The 15,513-nt window shown below is 28.0% G+C and overlaps 1 long non-coding RNA gene across 2 annotated transcripts in view; it reads left to right on the top strand.

Moving 5' to 3' along the window:
• The window catches only part of LOC122861045, a 124,190-nt gene that overhangs the window by 38,339 nt on the left and 70,338 nt on the right, over positions 1-15,513 (top strand). For both annotated transcript variants that reach the window (XR_006374461.1, XR_006374460.1), the window contains exon 5: positions 10,696-10,741. This is a non-coding gene — a long non-coding RNA (uncharacterized LOC122861045). The remainder of the gene's footprint in view (positions 1-10,695; positions 10,742-15,513) is intronic.

Here is a 15,513-nt window from a genome sequence, read left to right on the forward strand (position 1 = left end):
AGCATGTTAACATAAATCTAGAAATTCATTTGAAGGCGAAAACTATTACCACATGAACATATAAACTCTGCTGCAGTGTTATTCGTATTCACTAATATATTTCGTCACATTGACTACGGACTAATTAAACAAATGTACCGGTATATCAACGTGTGAATTACATTGAATCGGCTTTTTCCCTTTGAAATTTTATTTAAAATTTTTTTTGCATGCATATAATAAAAATTGCTTTAATTTATATATTTTTATGTTCTAATTTAATTCAAAAAATAATATTGACAAAAGAAATTTGAAAAAAAGTTAATATTTTCTAAATTTTATATTGTCAAAAAATAAATTTTAATTTATCAAAAACAAAAAATTAAAATATATAAATTATTAATTTTCATTTTTAAATAATTAATAAATTATAAATTTAATGCAAAAAAAAAAATCTTAAATTAATATTTAACTTGATCAATATAATATTAATAAAATAGTTTTCATAAAAATTTATATCCAACAAAATACTTAATATAATTTTCATATTAAAATGCAAAAGTAGTCTTGGATGGGCTATTAAGATGAGTAGTAAGGGCGTATCATGACGTCACCAAATACAATTATATTTTATAGCTTTAACTACTAATATTTTGCATCTCACGCCTCTGCCAACTTACCAACTGCTTTCCTCTTATTTTCTATACCTCACAATGTTACAGTATTTTATCATTTCACCTATACATACATCTACAATTTTTTTATTCATTTTATTCAAACAAAAATATAAGTTTGTCTTTCTTCAATTACTACTTACTACTACTTACTACTACTGTCAAACTACAACAACCCCCATTTATACCACCCTCATCTTACTCCACCTCCTCCTCGCCCTCCCCCCTGACCCCTTACTCTTTCTCTTTTAACATTATGTATAGATTTATAACTACTTAAAGTTTTGCGATTTATTTTGTGCTTATCGCCCGTCCGGATATGTCTACCCGCAGGGTTTACTTATCACTTAGCAGATGCAAATACTTGCCTGGGCTTTAAATTAAGCCATGTAACTGATTGGAGTATCCTGCTCTTGTTTTTTTATTTATTTAAAATATAAATATTTTTTTGTTTTCCCATGATTTTATATTTGTTAATTTTATAAGTAAATTGTGTTTAATTTTTTTTTTTTTTCTATGTAAATAGGTTTTAGTTAAAGAGTCGACTAAATTGTACAATATAACTATGGAATATTACAATAATATGCAAAGTATATGATGGATATATATTAATTTTATGAAAATTGTAGAAATGTTATATATATAAATTCGGGGAAAGGGTTAGAGGTTGAAAGAAGAAGTGGGTTGGTGATATGCAATGCTGTATAAATATATATGTTGAAGTTGGAAAAAAAAAAAAGAGAGATAGTAAATTTTCTCCGTCTCTTTAATTTTTCGTATAAAGCGGTTTTCTGAGCATCTATATTTTCTATAAACTATCTTTCTCGTTATTGAAGAAATGAGAGAAATAGAATGTAGATGAGCAAAACCAGGGACTTTACAGACAAATAAATACACGATATTTCAACGAATGTAAAATGAGAGTCTGCCTAGATGTATATACACACTTATACATCAATTTTAGTGAATTTTAATTTAACCATCATACTAAATATGCAAAATTTATCCAACGATATTTATATAAATTGTTTTTAATTTTCTATAATAATAATAATAAATTAATTAAAAACGAAAAAAAAAAATAAATACAGACAGTTATTTATTTATTTTATTTTGAAACAAGAATAGAAAATGAATTTGAAGTTGATAAAAAATATATTGCTCTGTGTATATATCCCGTAATAGAGAGAGGTCATGAGTTCAGTATAAGTATTTGATGCTACTGAAGGTAGCAAACGGTAATGGTAAAAAAATTCCAGTCCACTTTTTAGCTGTAGAATATAAAAGTTAAGATCAATACCTGCTTGAAGTAGCTATTCCCTTCAGGTTTTGGCCTCTCGTGTTTTTCATTTCCCATTGTAACAAATGAAAAAAAAAAAATAATAATAATAACGAAATGAAACAAACATTTTTTTTTTTCAACAGACCATATATATCCAATGACTTGTAATTATATTTTATGCAATTTTAAAAAATACAGCTTTATATATATTTCATAGAGTGTTGAATATTAAATTGTCAATTAAAAAAAAATTTACAATAAATAAATACAATCAAATTTTTAAATTATAAAATATTAAAAAGTCTCTTTTTTTTTTTTGTTCATTTGTGTACAAGAGGAAACAAATAATAATTCTTTGTTTCGCTCAGGCATGAAGACGTGTTAATACCAAAAACAACGACGTTAAGATAAAGGGTGGGTAGGTAGTGAAGCAAAGGAGATGGAGTAGGAGGGTGTGGGGTGAAGCAAGGGTAGTTGAGATGTTGGCTCAATTTCTGGCAAAGCGAAAGGACGTTGCTTGGATGCCAAAGTGTATATAGAAAAGAAACAACAACACTATATGTGAGAGATAAAGCGAATAGACCATTCTGGTGTTAACACCTAAATCGTACCAACAATTCATCTGCTGAAAGTTGCGACGATCTTTCAAGATGTACGAGGCAAACGAATATACACGTTGAACCCTGCAAAGAGGTGTAGCATATAGTTGTGAAAGGTTTGGCGTGTGGCGTATACAGAGAGCTTTTTTTTTTTACTTTTATATTTTTTTGTACCTCCCTTGTCCCTCACTCAATGCATCCATCTATTTATTTTTTTTTCCCATTTTATTTTTTCTCATATATTTATCCACAAATTTTCACATTTATATATCTGTGTATATTTTATACATAGACTTTCGTCAGACGAGGATCAGAGGCTCTAGTTTTGAGCCATATGTATAGCGAATTTTGAAATGCCCATGACACGTTTTGAATCATCTTGAAATATAATTTTTTTTTTTTTTTTTGATTATATTATATTAGTATTATATAGATGAAAAGGTAAAAAATAAAGATGGTTGAACAGAATAAAATATATATAAAAATAGTTTCACAGAGATAGAAAATAAAAGAGGATAGTAGAGTATAAGCATGGTGAAAAAAAAAAAAAATAAACTTAAAGAACGAAGAAGAAAATACTTGGGTTTATTTGAGTTCGATTTTTCCTAGTGTCGCCCGTTGCCCTGACGACAATTCGCAGGCGCGTCACTCCTTCCTCTTTTATCCTAAAAACTACCCCACTTGATCACCCTCTTTTCCTCTTTTCCTCTTTTCCTATTTTACTCGACGCACACTCACATTGAAAAACCCTCTTTTTGCCCTCCGTATGCTACACGTTTTAGAGTCTTTCGATCTTTCCTTCTTTCTGTATATATATCGTGTCACCCATCACCTACCCCATCTACCTACCCCAACTATCTCATACTATTTTCATGCGAATATATTATATACATATATACAACTGTATACGCCCAGATGCGCGCATCGAACCCTGGTCAATATTTTCACTCGACGACCAGACTTCATAATGTCATTTTTCATTTTTTTTTTCTCACAAAATCATTCGTCAAGTATTTTTTAATTTAATGCTTTTTTATATTTTTTAAAATAAATTTCGAGTTGAATGATTTTACTTGTGGCTAAACTTTTTTCAAATTAATTAATTAATTTGTTTTTTTTTTTTCGAAAGACTATTTCGAAATGAAATTTTGTCCGATCGATTTACGAGCGAGCAGCTATTTTTTTGTCTTTATCAAAGAAAGGTCGTAGAGGTCAAATTAAAATTCGAGAGGATTCACATCCAAGGACCAGTGATACCAGTTCATCATAGTATTGGTAAAACATCTATATGTATATATATCAATACGTGTATATAGCTTTACTGTGGTGCGATTGGAAATCTATTTTCCAACCCCTCAGAGTCGAACCCTCCGACCTATCGGAGAGTTTTGTTCGGTGATATTGAGTCTGCGCTCTCAAACACTTGATTTACCCGATTTTATACTCTTTTTCCCTCACTCACATTTATTTTATTTTTTTTCATTTTATTTTTTATTATATATATACATATATATTGTCCTCCCGCAACTGGATACGGTCATGTACCAAGTCATTCTCCACCCTAACAATTTTATTTTTATTTTTTTTACTTCTCCTCTCTTGCACCTATTTTAACCTCCCTTCTGTGTCTTCATGCCGATGGTCCTCCAAGTGCACCTCCCATTTACTCTCTATATTTCTCTTTATCTTGCACGCCCACCATCGACCTATCTACTTTTTTTATTTTATTACATATATATTTTTTTCCATCACCAAGCTCCTCCACTACTCACCTTAGACAGAAGCATCAGGCATTCTTACTTCGATAAAAATTTCATAGACTCCTTGAGAGATTCTGCTGCACCTTAAATGAATTTTTAGTTTCTTTTCTCAAATGGCACTGCATAAAATAAAATACAAGTACCCTCATCGGTGCATAATATTTTTTTTTTGTTTTTTTTTTCCAAAATGGCTCTATTCAATTTATCTTTAAAAGTTTTGTTATACTAAATTATCAAATAAACACCGGACACAGTGGTCAGATACTTTGACAATAGATTCAGTGCTGTTGCCTGTTACTATTCAAATATTATCACCAAGAAGCAACAATAGCATGTTGCGATGACGATGACAGTTGGTTGTCAAAGTGCCAGTAGATACATACTATATTCTATCAGACACAATATATTATTTATTTTTATTATTTCAAAAAAAAAAATGCCGTTTCTTTTTATCAAACATTAGACAAACTTATGGAAATATTTAGCATTGTCTGCCAAGTATTTAAGTGTTTATATTACAAATGGAGTCAATGTCGCGAGAAAATGTCGCCTGTTGAGAAAAAAATTATATAAAAACAAAAAAAAAAAAAGAAAAGAGGCGGCCATCTCTTCGATAAAATATATTATCCACCAAGCCGAACAACTAGAAGTGAAGTACGGCGCCGATAAAAAAGAATAAAAATGATGAAAAAAAAAATTGGTTCATTTCGGTTGCTTTCCTCCCTTTCTCTCCCCTTCCCTCTTTCCCTCTCTGGTTCTTTTTATTCCATTTATTCGATTTAGTAAATTTTCTTTTTATCCCTCAGTTAGTTGAGTATTTTTTCTTTGCGTTCGCCACAATCGTAGATCCTGGATGCAAAAAAAGCGACAGTGGTAGTAAAGAGTAGGAGTGAGGGCAAGAGGAGAAACAGGATACGGATATAGTGGGGTGGTGAGATACAGTATAGAAGCTATCGACGTTTTTACGTAACAAATCAGTCGTAACTGCGCGTGGGTACTGCGACCGTGCGCGGTAAACCAACCAATGAGAAGACAAGCCGATACTCGATACCCGATCACATCATAGGTCCCCGTCTGGCGTATCTGAATCCATCCTGGTCCAATAGCCAGATAGGAAAAACCTTGTGCGGATGAGGTGTTGTATAGGTACCAAGTTACCTCTCTCTTCCTCTCACTCTTTAACTCATTCTCATACTCTTAGACTCTTCATTTGTGATGCATCAATGCGACAAAATCGAACACACTGTGACCGCCCTCTTTTCTACTGATAATTCTATTTTATTTTATCTATATCATCCTCTTAATTTTCCATAATTATTATTTTATCATTTAATCTAATTGCTACCAGTTGAGATCTAATTTGGACAATTCGAATGATCATTGATGAAATTAATTCTAAAAATGAAAAATATTTATATAGAGATCATATAAATATTAACCGTCAAAAATTAAAAAAAGAACCAAGTAAAAGAAAAAAAATAGCAAAAGCACGAGTGTGGAAAGAGTATATTTATCTATGGACATTTTTTGTTGTGGCAAAACGTAGACTCCGGGGCCATAGGTCGTCTTTTAACTCGTTTTCTTTCTTTTCCTCTTATAATTTTATCTTTTTCTATTTACCTTTGTTTTTTTTATACTTTATCTAATTTCTGTCTCTCTTGCTTCGGATTATAATCAACCCTTTTATCCTAGGCTTTCCATGTCGCTAATTTCCATAATTACACAGACGCTAAAATCACAATATCCTTTGGCCCGACAGAAAAGGAGTAACCCATACAGTTTCTGTACAGTATATGAACAAGCTAACATGCGGGGCTTTTTCCTTTAAATATAATACACATATATTTCATTGTATTGCCGTTGTTCGTTAACGAAACATCCACTAGTGCAGTGTAAAGTCTTATCGTTGATTTGTTTGGTCATCGTACATGTTTTTTAATAAATGAAAAAAAAAAAACCAGATGAAATAATATCTAGATATATAGTCCAACAGGTAGGGAGGTAAATTTTCATTTTATATATGTATATACATAGTAGGGATGAAGTGGCATGCCAAAGATAAAGGTGCCTCTTTAACTAGGATGACGCTCACTCGCATGTTTATGCACTTGTATTCGCGTGGACGAGTATAGAAGTGCTTGGATAACCAGCCAAGTGACAAGCCTAGCCTCGTGGTAGTATGCCCATCGTATAGAGCAGTTGATGTTCCTAGTGCTGCAGTAAAATTTTTCTCTCTGTATATATATATTTGTGCGCGCGCGGACCTCTTGAAAATTTTGAAAGCCAGCCAACTTGGGAAAGTGGCTTTAAAAGTATTTCAATAAAGTATACTATAGTTGTACAGTGATGAGAAATTTCATATATATTATTTCATCGATGCTTTTAATTATCATATTGTAAAAATTTAAACAATATAATTTTATGATTTTTGAAGCTTTATATTTAAAAACATTAACAGCCGTAATACAAGATCGTATATATTTTTTTCTAGAATAGGAATATGTCAACGAGAAAATGTATTGCTGAGGGGGTGAAAGATGTTGAGAATTTGCTGGAGCTGTATCGAGCGACCCTCCCATATATATACATCTGTCTCTTTTTTTTTTTTTTTACCTCTTCCTCTTTCTCCTACTACTACTACTACTACTACTACTACTCTTTCTCCACCTTTCACCCTCACACGATAAAGCCCTCTTTCAACCCACCAACCCTGCTTCTACTACTGTTCACTCTTTTCCCCTCAATCTTTTCCCTCTTTTTCCTCTGATATTCCTATAGCAATTCTGCCCCTTTTGCCCCTTTTTACCTCTTCATCTTTCAATTCCCCTTGTCACCTCTTGCGACTCTCCAGTGGCTCGTCTTTTCTCCCTCTTTTATATGAGGTCTTATGCAAAAGCACTACACCTCTATACTTTCACCTCTATATATTCTTTATTCTTTTTAAATTTACTCTATTTTTTTTTTTTTTTATATTTTTAACTATATTTGAAAAATTTATGCATACTTTAAGTTTAAACTTTTGCTGACAAATTTTTTTATTTGTTTTTTATATTTTTCTTGTAAAAATAAATCACATATTTATACAGACACAGGTCACAGACATATATTTTCTAATCTTATTATAGGCTTTTTAACAAATAATTATTTTCATTGCATTTACGAGGAAAACTAAACACTAGACCACCCAAAATTGTTGCTTTCAACACTGGCATATACGCACAGTAAGAGTAACAGAAAGAGAAATGAGAATATGAGATAGTAAGTCTGTAGAAATTCTGAGCTTTCAATGTAGTTGTGTTAGTTATACAAATATCTATGTAAACCTACTTACATATTGTAAATTCCGTGAGGTTATAGAACAAAAAAGGAACAAGTTGTAGAGCTAGATGAAGTACAAGGTCACGCGCCAGCTTTGATTACTAACTTTTGCAAAAACAAAAACAACAAAAAATTAAAAAAACAAACTTTATACATAGTTGGTGAAAAAAAATATAAAATTGTCTAAATAACAAAATTTTTATTTTCTTCCATTCAACAAACGAAACAATTAATAGAAAGATACAAAAAAAAAAAAAACTTTATTTTATTGTACATGAGTTTGGATGTTGTTATTATTTTTTTTTTTTTCTTCTTCGATATATTATTGTGTCTTTTGGATAGTTGACAAAGGACACGGGGCCATGACCCGATGGATAAGACGAAGATAATCGTAAAGTGGGTGGAAATGAAAAGAGGGATAGACAACTAGTAGCATCGAAAAGGAGAAATTGTAAAAGAGTAAGATGATGAGGGATAAGAGGGCTTGGAATAAGAGAAGAAGGAGGAAGAAAGTAAATGGGTTGTGAGGCTGGGCGGAAGAAGAGAGTATCTTGGAGACTTCGCACTGTATCTTGAAATGAGTTTTGTTGGATCAATAAGTTCCACTATAAGAACACTCTCTCTCGCGCGTTTACTATCCTGGATATATATTGGGTTTGTGTTGGTATCTCTTCTCATCTGAGTTTATCTGTGTCTGCAAATAGATATAGCATCACTACTGTATTGTATTTATATGTATACATTTATACATAAGACAAGACACACTATAGTTGAAATGGGAATCAGTTGATATACCTGCTTTTGTATTTAATCGTAACATCACGTCATTACAACTATTTCAAGATGAGTCAAACTCAATCTTGTCTATACACTATACATATTCTTGTATCGATCCTCATTCTCATTATCTTGATCTTTCTTGACGATGACTTTCTGACAATAATAAATCAACAATATTCTGAATTAATTTAATTTCAAAATAAATATTATAATATTAATTAACAAATTATCATTTGATCCAAGTTAATATTTATAATGAAAATTACAATAAAATTTTTATATCAAAACATGAAATTTATATGCAAGTTATTAGTAAGAAAAAAAAAAGCTAAGTAAGTAAGTAAGTAAGTGAGTAAGTAAGTAAGTAAGTGAATGAATGGGTAAATAAATGAGTGTGTTAGTGAGGATGTATGAATTTGTGTGTATATGTGGATATGCGAGCACGAGTTAACAAGGTTAAACACCTCAGCCGAGTTAACGGGAACATTAACACTCTACGATGATTACGATTAGAGACGTCTCGAGAAATAGGTGATGGAAAAGTCAGCAGGGTGCTGGATTTGATGATGCACATATATACACACTGTGACTTAAAAGTAAAAGAGTAACAAAGATAAATATATATGTTATGTATCTAAGTAAAAGATGGTACAGATATAAAATAAAGTTTTTAGGGATGAAAGTGAGAAAGATAGGGTTAAAAAGTAAAAGCTCAAAAGGTAGAAAAGCGGACTTGAACTTTTAACCAAGCTGGATTAAAAGTTATTCAGTATTACAATACTTTTGATATTTTTTTATATTTCTAATGAGCAATGCACAAAGCTTTTGTTATTATTATTAATTTTCATATTTATATTTTTAAATCAACCAAATTTTTAATAATAGTATTTAATTATTTATTATTTTTTTTTTTTTAAATAAACCTATTAATTATATTTAGTATTTATTAAATTTATTTTTCTTTTTCATTTAAATTTATGATGAAATATAAATAATGATAATTTGTTTTTTTTTTTGTTTGCAAAAATAAAAATAATATGGCAAGGCTTGAAAATATATATTTATTGATTGAACAAATGCGCATGATCATATTTAAAAAAATAAAAAAAAAAAGTTGTTTCACTATAGGTATCTTATGGTGCAGTAGCTTTTGTTAAACCTTGGTTTAAATTTCATTATGCTCAATCTCTATTTTATCATTTTCATGAATATTCAAATCTACTGTACGATATTTCTTGTACAAAATTTGATACTATATTTTCCATTTGAGTATTGAAATTGTTATAAAATATAAATGAAAATAAGAGGTTAGTATTTTTATGAAAATAATAAAAAAATAAAATATAATCATTAAAAATAAACATTTAAGAATAAACCAAGTAGACCATGTCCATTTCAAGATAAATGCATTTGTATAAAATTTAAAAGCGTAAACAATTGATGCAGATAACTTAATGACGAGATGCATGCTTGTTATTATTATAGAATTGTATAATTATTATTGATAAAGCTGTAATCTACATAGTAGGATGTCTATGAATATAATGATTCTATGTAAAGATTGTATTGGCCACTTGCTCACGCACAACGACTGAGTGCAGTCATAAGGCACAGTATATTTCTTGTCTTGTATCATCAAAAAATCATCGTGTTGTTTTATATTTTCTTACTTAAAATAATCAAGACATGCATTTGTGTTTCTTGTTCAGGCAATTAACTGTATACTATCGTGACTTAACAACCTGCAATATTCAAATATTATTATATTCATATGAAATTTAGTCTTGTAAGTGTAGTATCATCATCATCATTATTATTATCGTCATTATTGACGTCATTGGGGTGAATATTATGATGGGCGTTATTGCCTCAGGGTCGTGAAATTAAAAATAAAAAATAATTTCTAGTTATGATTTACAAGAATTTCAAAAATAAGGTAACTAATATTACAATGTTAATTTATATATATGGACATCATCATCTTGATTCTTTTGTGCATGACCATGTGATGAATATTTAAATAGACGTTTTTCATGGTAGATGGAAAATTAAATAAATTATCATTGAAAATAACAAAAAAATTAAATATGCATAATTTACTCAATATAATTCAATACACTAATTTAAAAAATTATAAATAATTAGTATTTATTGGTATAATATTTTACTGAAAGAAAAGCAGAAGAAGATTTTCACTTGAATAAAATTTTCTATGTAAACTTAAATTTAAAAAAAAGAAAAAAATATTTATTTTAATAAAATTTAATTAATGCAGCTTTTTGTTTTGTTAATTATTGTTGCAGATGATATGAATTTCGATGGAACCAGCTGATGATATTTGGAGTAAGGGTGAGTTTAGCAATTATTTTATTTTTATTTTAGTATTATCTGTTGAATTTTCGAGTCATTTGAGCTTGCATTTGTTTCTGTGTGTGTTTCATTGATTTTTTTTTCATTGTAAAAAATTCTTTTTCAATTTTTCATAATCTCAAATTTATAATTTTAAAATTTTTTAAAAAGCTCTTATTTCACTCCATCAATGTAGACTATAAATTTAATTTATTCGTGTGTCTATAAACTATATATACAGTGAAAAAAAAAAAAAAAAAAATGTAGCTAAGCAAAAAATAAATAATTTAAAGTGTCAAAATAAAAGAGAAATAAAATGTAGAAAGTTGACAACGAGTATGCCTCGTGCGGTTAAAATAGTGTGACGTGAATTGTGACGATTATAATGTCCGTCACGATTATATGAAGCGTCAGTCCGAGAAGGAACACCAACAAAACCAACTTGCCTCTTCTGGCAATAGTAGTAGCTTAAACGCACGGATGAACGCATCGTTGAGAAAATTTGTATTGTCTAATGTACCCTATATATATTTAAAAATTGAAAGATGACTTGTATATAACATACCCACACTTGTACTATAAACGACAAATTTTTTATTTATTTATTTTTTTATTATAACTGTTTTTGTAAGCGGTCTGCTTTCCGGTCTCCTATATATGAATTACCGAGTTGCGCATCCTATAGTCACATCACTCTCTGTAATAATAATAGTCACCTCACTTGCGATCTGTGGGAAATTTTTATCTCTATATATGTATATACTCAAAACAATCATCAATTTGTTTTTTTTTTTTTTTCCATTTTTTTATCGTATATTTATACTTACAAACATACTTTTTTTTTATATTATTGCTACCTTGAAATAAGGTTTTGCTCCCATAGATTTATCCTTATTCTTAACTCTGACTTTTTATTTCATTCTTTTCATCAAAGAGGACTACTACTATAATACTTAGCGTCGTCTTATGGGAACCAACGTCTGCATCTTTATTTTTTTTTTACTCGATTCTTCATATATATATATTTTATTTTTTGTTATTTTTTTATATTACTGTTGTATATGTATGTCTTATAATTCTTTATTATATTATTTTGTTATATACATTTATAGTCTATCCTACTTCCTCATTGAATATCTCTTTTTAATCAACTTCAACTGTAATGTTACATTTATATATAAATTTTTTATATTTAAAAATATCTCAAGCACATTAACCATTCACTCATGCATGTCAGTAATGTTTTGAATAAATTTTTTTTTTAACTTTTCTACCAACAAATACAAATTATTTCCGCAATTTTTTTTTTCGTATTATTATTTTATAAAAATTGATACAATGACAATTAAATATTTAAGCTAAAATTGATGACATATATATATGAAGTTGTGATATAATTTAAAAATTGAAAATGATTATATTTTATTTGGGTCAAATAATATTTAGGATGTGTTGAATTAACCTTGATAAAATAAAAGTGTCAATAAATATAATATCAATGAAAATAACAATCATGATATGAACTGTCAAGTGCGTGCGTAATAAGATATCCGCGGATACTCGAAGTCCTCAATTGGCTAATTTACCGGCAGTTAGTAGCTTTTATTCAACTAGTTTATTAGTTCATGTATATAATATTCTAACATTTGCCATTACAGCATTTATATTTGACCACGTATCAACTTGAATAATTTATAACTGCCTGTTTACTAAAAATTATGAATAATGAATTATTATTTTAAACTACCACAATGATAACTAAAAATATATTTATTAAAATATTTTTTTAATTAATTAAATTATTGTTGTGTTGCAATTATATATTTAATATGAAAAAAAAAATAAAATAAAATAAATAAAAATGATTATAAAATTTAAAAATATTCATTTAGGAAATACAACAAATAATGTAATGTAAAATATACTATTTTATATATCAAAAGAGAGAGAAAGAGAGAGATAATAATAAAAAAAAAAAAATTACTAAAGGGAAACAGGAGCCAGTTAAATTGACGCATTGTAAGTGAGCAGTCAGTGAGAGATGGCGCCTAATGGATTGGTTTGTAGGTGGACATATAATTTCTGTAGCAGTGTTTTATGCTGACACAAGAGTTACAATTTCAATGTATAGATATGCTTTTATATATATGTATTAACTAAGTTGTTGGTCATATAAACTAACACGTGCGAGATCATCATCAGACACTAGAATATACGCAGGAAATTAGTAATGTAGCAATGTAGCAACTTGGCGTTAACAATAATCAACTTCTCACTGCATATATATAAAAAAATATTTTATTCAAATAAACATTATTAAATTAATAATAAAGATATTTAAATTATTATATTGTATAAAATATTATTAATAACAGGATCATTAAAATTTAAATTTTATTCAAATTATTATTGACTCTAGAATTTTCTTGTTAATTTGCGGGTAAAAAAAAAAAAAGAACAGTCTTTAATACAAGCAAATAAAAAAAAATTAACATTTATACAATTATTTATTTATTATTATATCTTTTTTCTTTTTTTTTTTACAAGTCAAAGTCATCTCTACGTTTGATCGTGTCATAAACCGGACGCGGTTGTTAAGGCAATTCTTTGAATCTAATCGACAGTATCGTAAAATTTTAAAGTCATAAAACCATAAAATCAACTACTTCGTATGGTGTATGTTTAAAAATATAAAAACTCATTTCGATACATTTAAACATTGAATGAATAAAAATAAAAAATATCATTTCTTGATTTTGATTGAAAAATTTTGCAACTTTTTATTACTTTCGTTAAGTGCAGCATTTATTGAAGTTAAACTGGCTTTTTTTTTCAATTTTTTTTATTTTTGATCAGACAAAGATTAAAATGAAATCAAACAACTATCAAATGTATATATATACATTATTAATTAAAAAAAAAATATATATATTTTGATGGTTAATTATGGGATAATATTATTGCAAGAGTATTAATGATCCAATCTATGATATTTTTAACGATATTTTACCAGTACAAATTTAAACTTAATTTTAGTATAAGCAGGATCGATTTGATGATACGAAGGCAATAATCATTTAATTGCCCAGGATTCCTTATTTACGTTAGTGATGATGCCGCGCATCAAAAGATATCGCATTTAAGACGACTCAGTGTGTGCATATATATATAGTTGACTATGAAAGGCATCGAACCTATAAAATGCATCCTTGGCCAACGGTCATTTGTGTCATTGTATATATGAATCCTTCACTTATATATATTTCATACTTTGAAATACATTTATTTGTACTTAATAGTATACTATCAAATATTTTGAATACATTCAAATGACCCTTCTATCATACCAACTCATCTTATCAAATGTATTTAATTTTAATACATTTCATTTATAAAATATATTATTTTATAGATTAATAATTTATTATTACTATCTATCGCGATAAAATATATTTAAAAAGAAAAAAAAAATATTTTTAAAATGAAAATTTATTGAATTTTAATTTTTTAAATGATAAAATACTTGCCAGTTTGATAAACTTGATGAATAAAATTTTTAATATTAATTATTAGATATAATAATGATAATAAACAATAATTAAGATTAAATGAAAATGATTTATTGATTATGTCAAATGATTTTTCATATAATCAACATGAAAATTTTTATTTATTTTTCATACATTTATTAATTTTTTTTTTTTTTCTTCTTTTCTCACTTGAATCTTACATACCTCATGAGCAATTACCAACACCAGCTAAACAATGACATCGATGAGTCTTGGATAAAGCCGACGTGTCACGTTAAAACTTGATAAAAACAAGTTTAACTGCTAAACGATCCGTCGGAATACAATCGCACGGTCCACTTTGTCTGACGTGTGACGTGTCATCAATCGGCTATTAAATATAAAACTGGATTTGCCAGTTGTAAATTTCTCAACAAAATTAAATATATATATATATTTTTTTTATTTATAAATTTTTATTCATTTAAACGATGAAAAGACAATCAGCCAATCGAAATAATAAAAATTCTTGAATTACCCATCAAACGAGTTTTGTCTTTCTATAGCTCAAAAAAAAAAAAATTAACAAAGAAATTTTGCGAAATGAGTATTGTATTACTCCTTTATATATATTATTTATAATTCACAATAATATGGAAATTGAGAATATAGTTGTTGTTGTTGTTTTTATTTTAAATAAGGACAGAAAAAATATTGTTGTACTCGAATTACATGAGTGAAAGCATTTCCGGTAAATATCGGATGATGTTTATTTTATTATACTTCATATTATTGTGTAGGTGGATTTTGACCATCATCATGTATTGACAATAAAACAAATATTTAATAGCCATTTTAAATTTTAAAATCAAATAAAAAATACAAAAATTTTATTAGTTAGCATAATATTACAATAATTATGTATTTTATATAAATTTAATATCTTTTTGATCAAAATTTAATAAAATAAATAAAAACTCCCACGGATTTTTTTTTTTTTATTTCAATTACATGAATTCTCAGCAATCTAAAAATCTAGATCACTATATTATGTATTAATTTTAAATCCTCATCCACAAAAATCTTGCGCAATCTACCGTTCGGTGAATCCAAATTAAATCCTACATACTGTGAAAATAATAAACTATGATGATGTCATTCAACTTGAATGAAAAAATAACTCTTTTTTTTTAAATTTTAATAAAAAATATATAATGATAATTTTTTTAAATCAAGTTTTATTAAGTGTAAATAATTTTTATT

The sequence above is a fragment of the Aphidius gifuensis genome, linkage group LG1 (genome assembly GCF_014905175.1).
Source record: "Aphidius gifuensis isolate YNYX2018 linkage group LG1, ASM1490517v1, whole genome shotgun sequence".
Classification (NCBI taxonomy): Eukaryota; Metazoa; Arthropoda; class Insecta; order Hymenoptera; family Braconidae; genus Aphidius; species Aphidius gifuensis.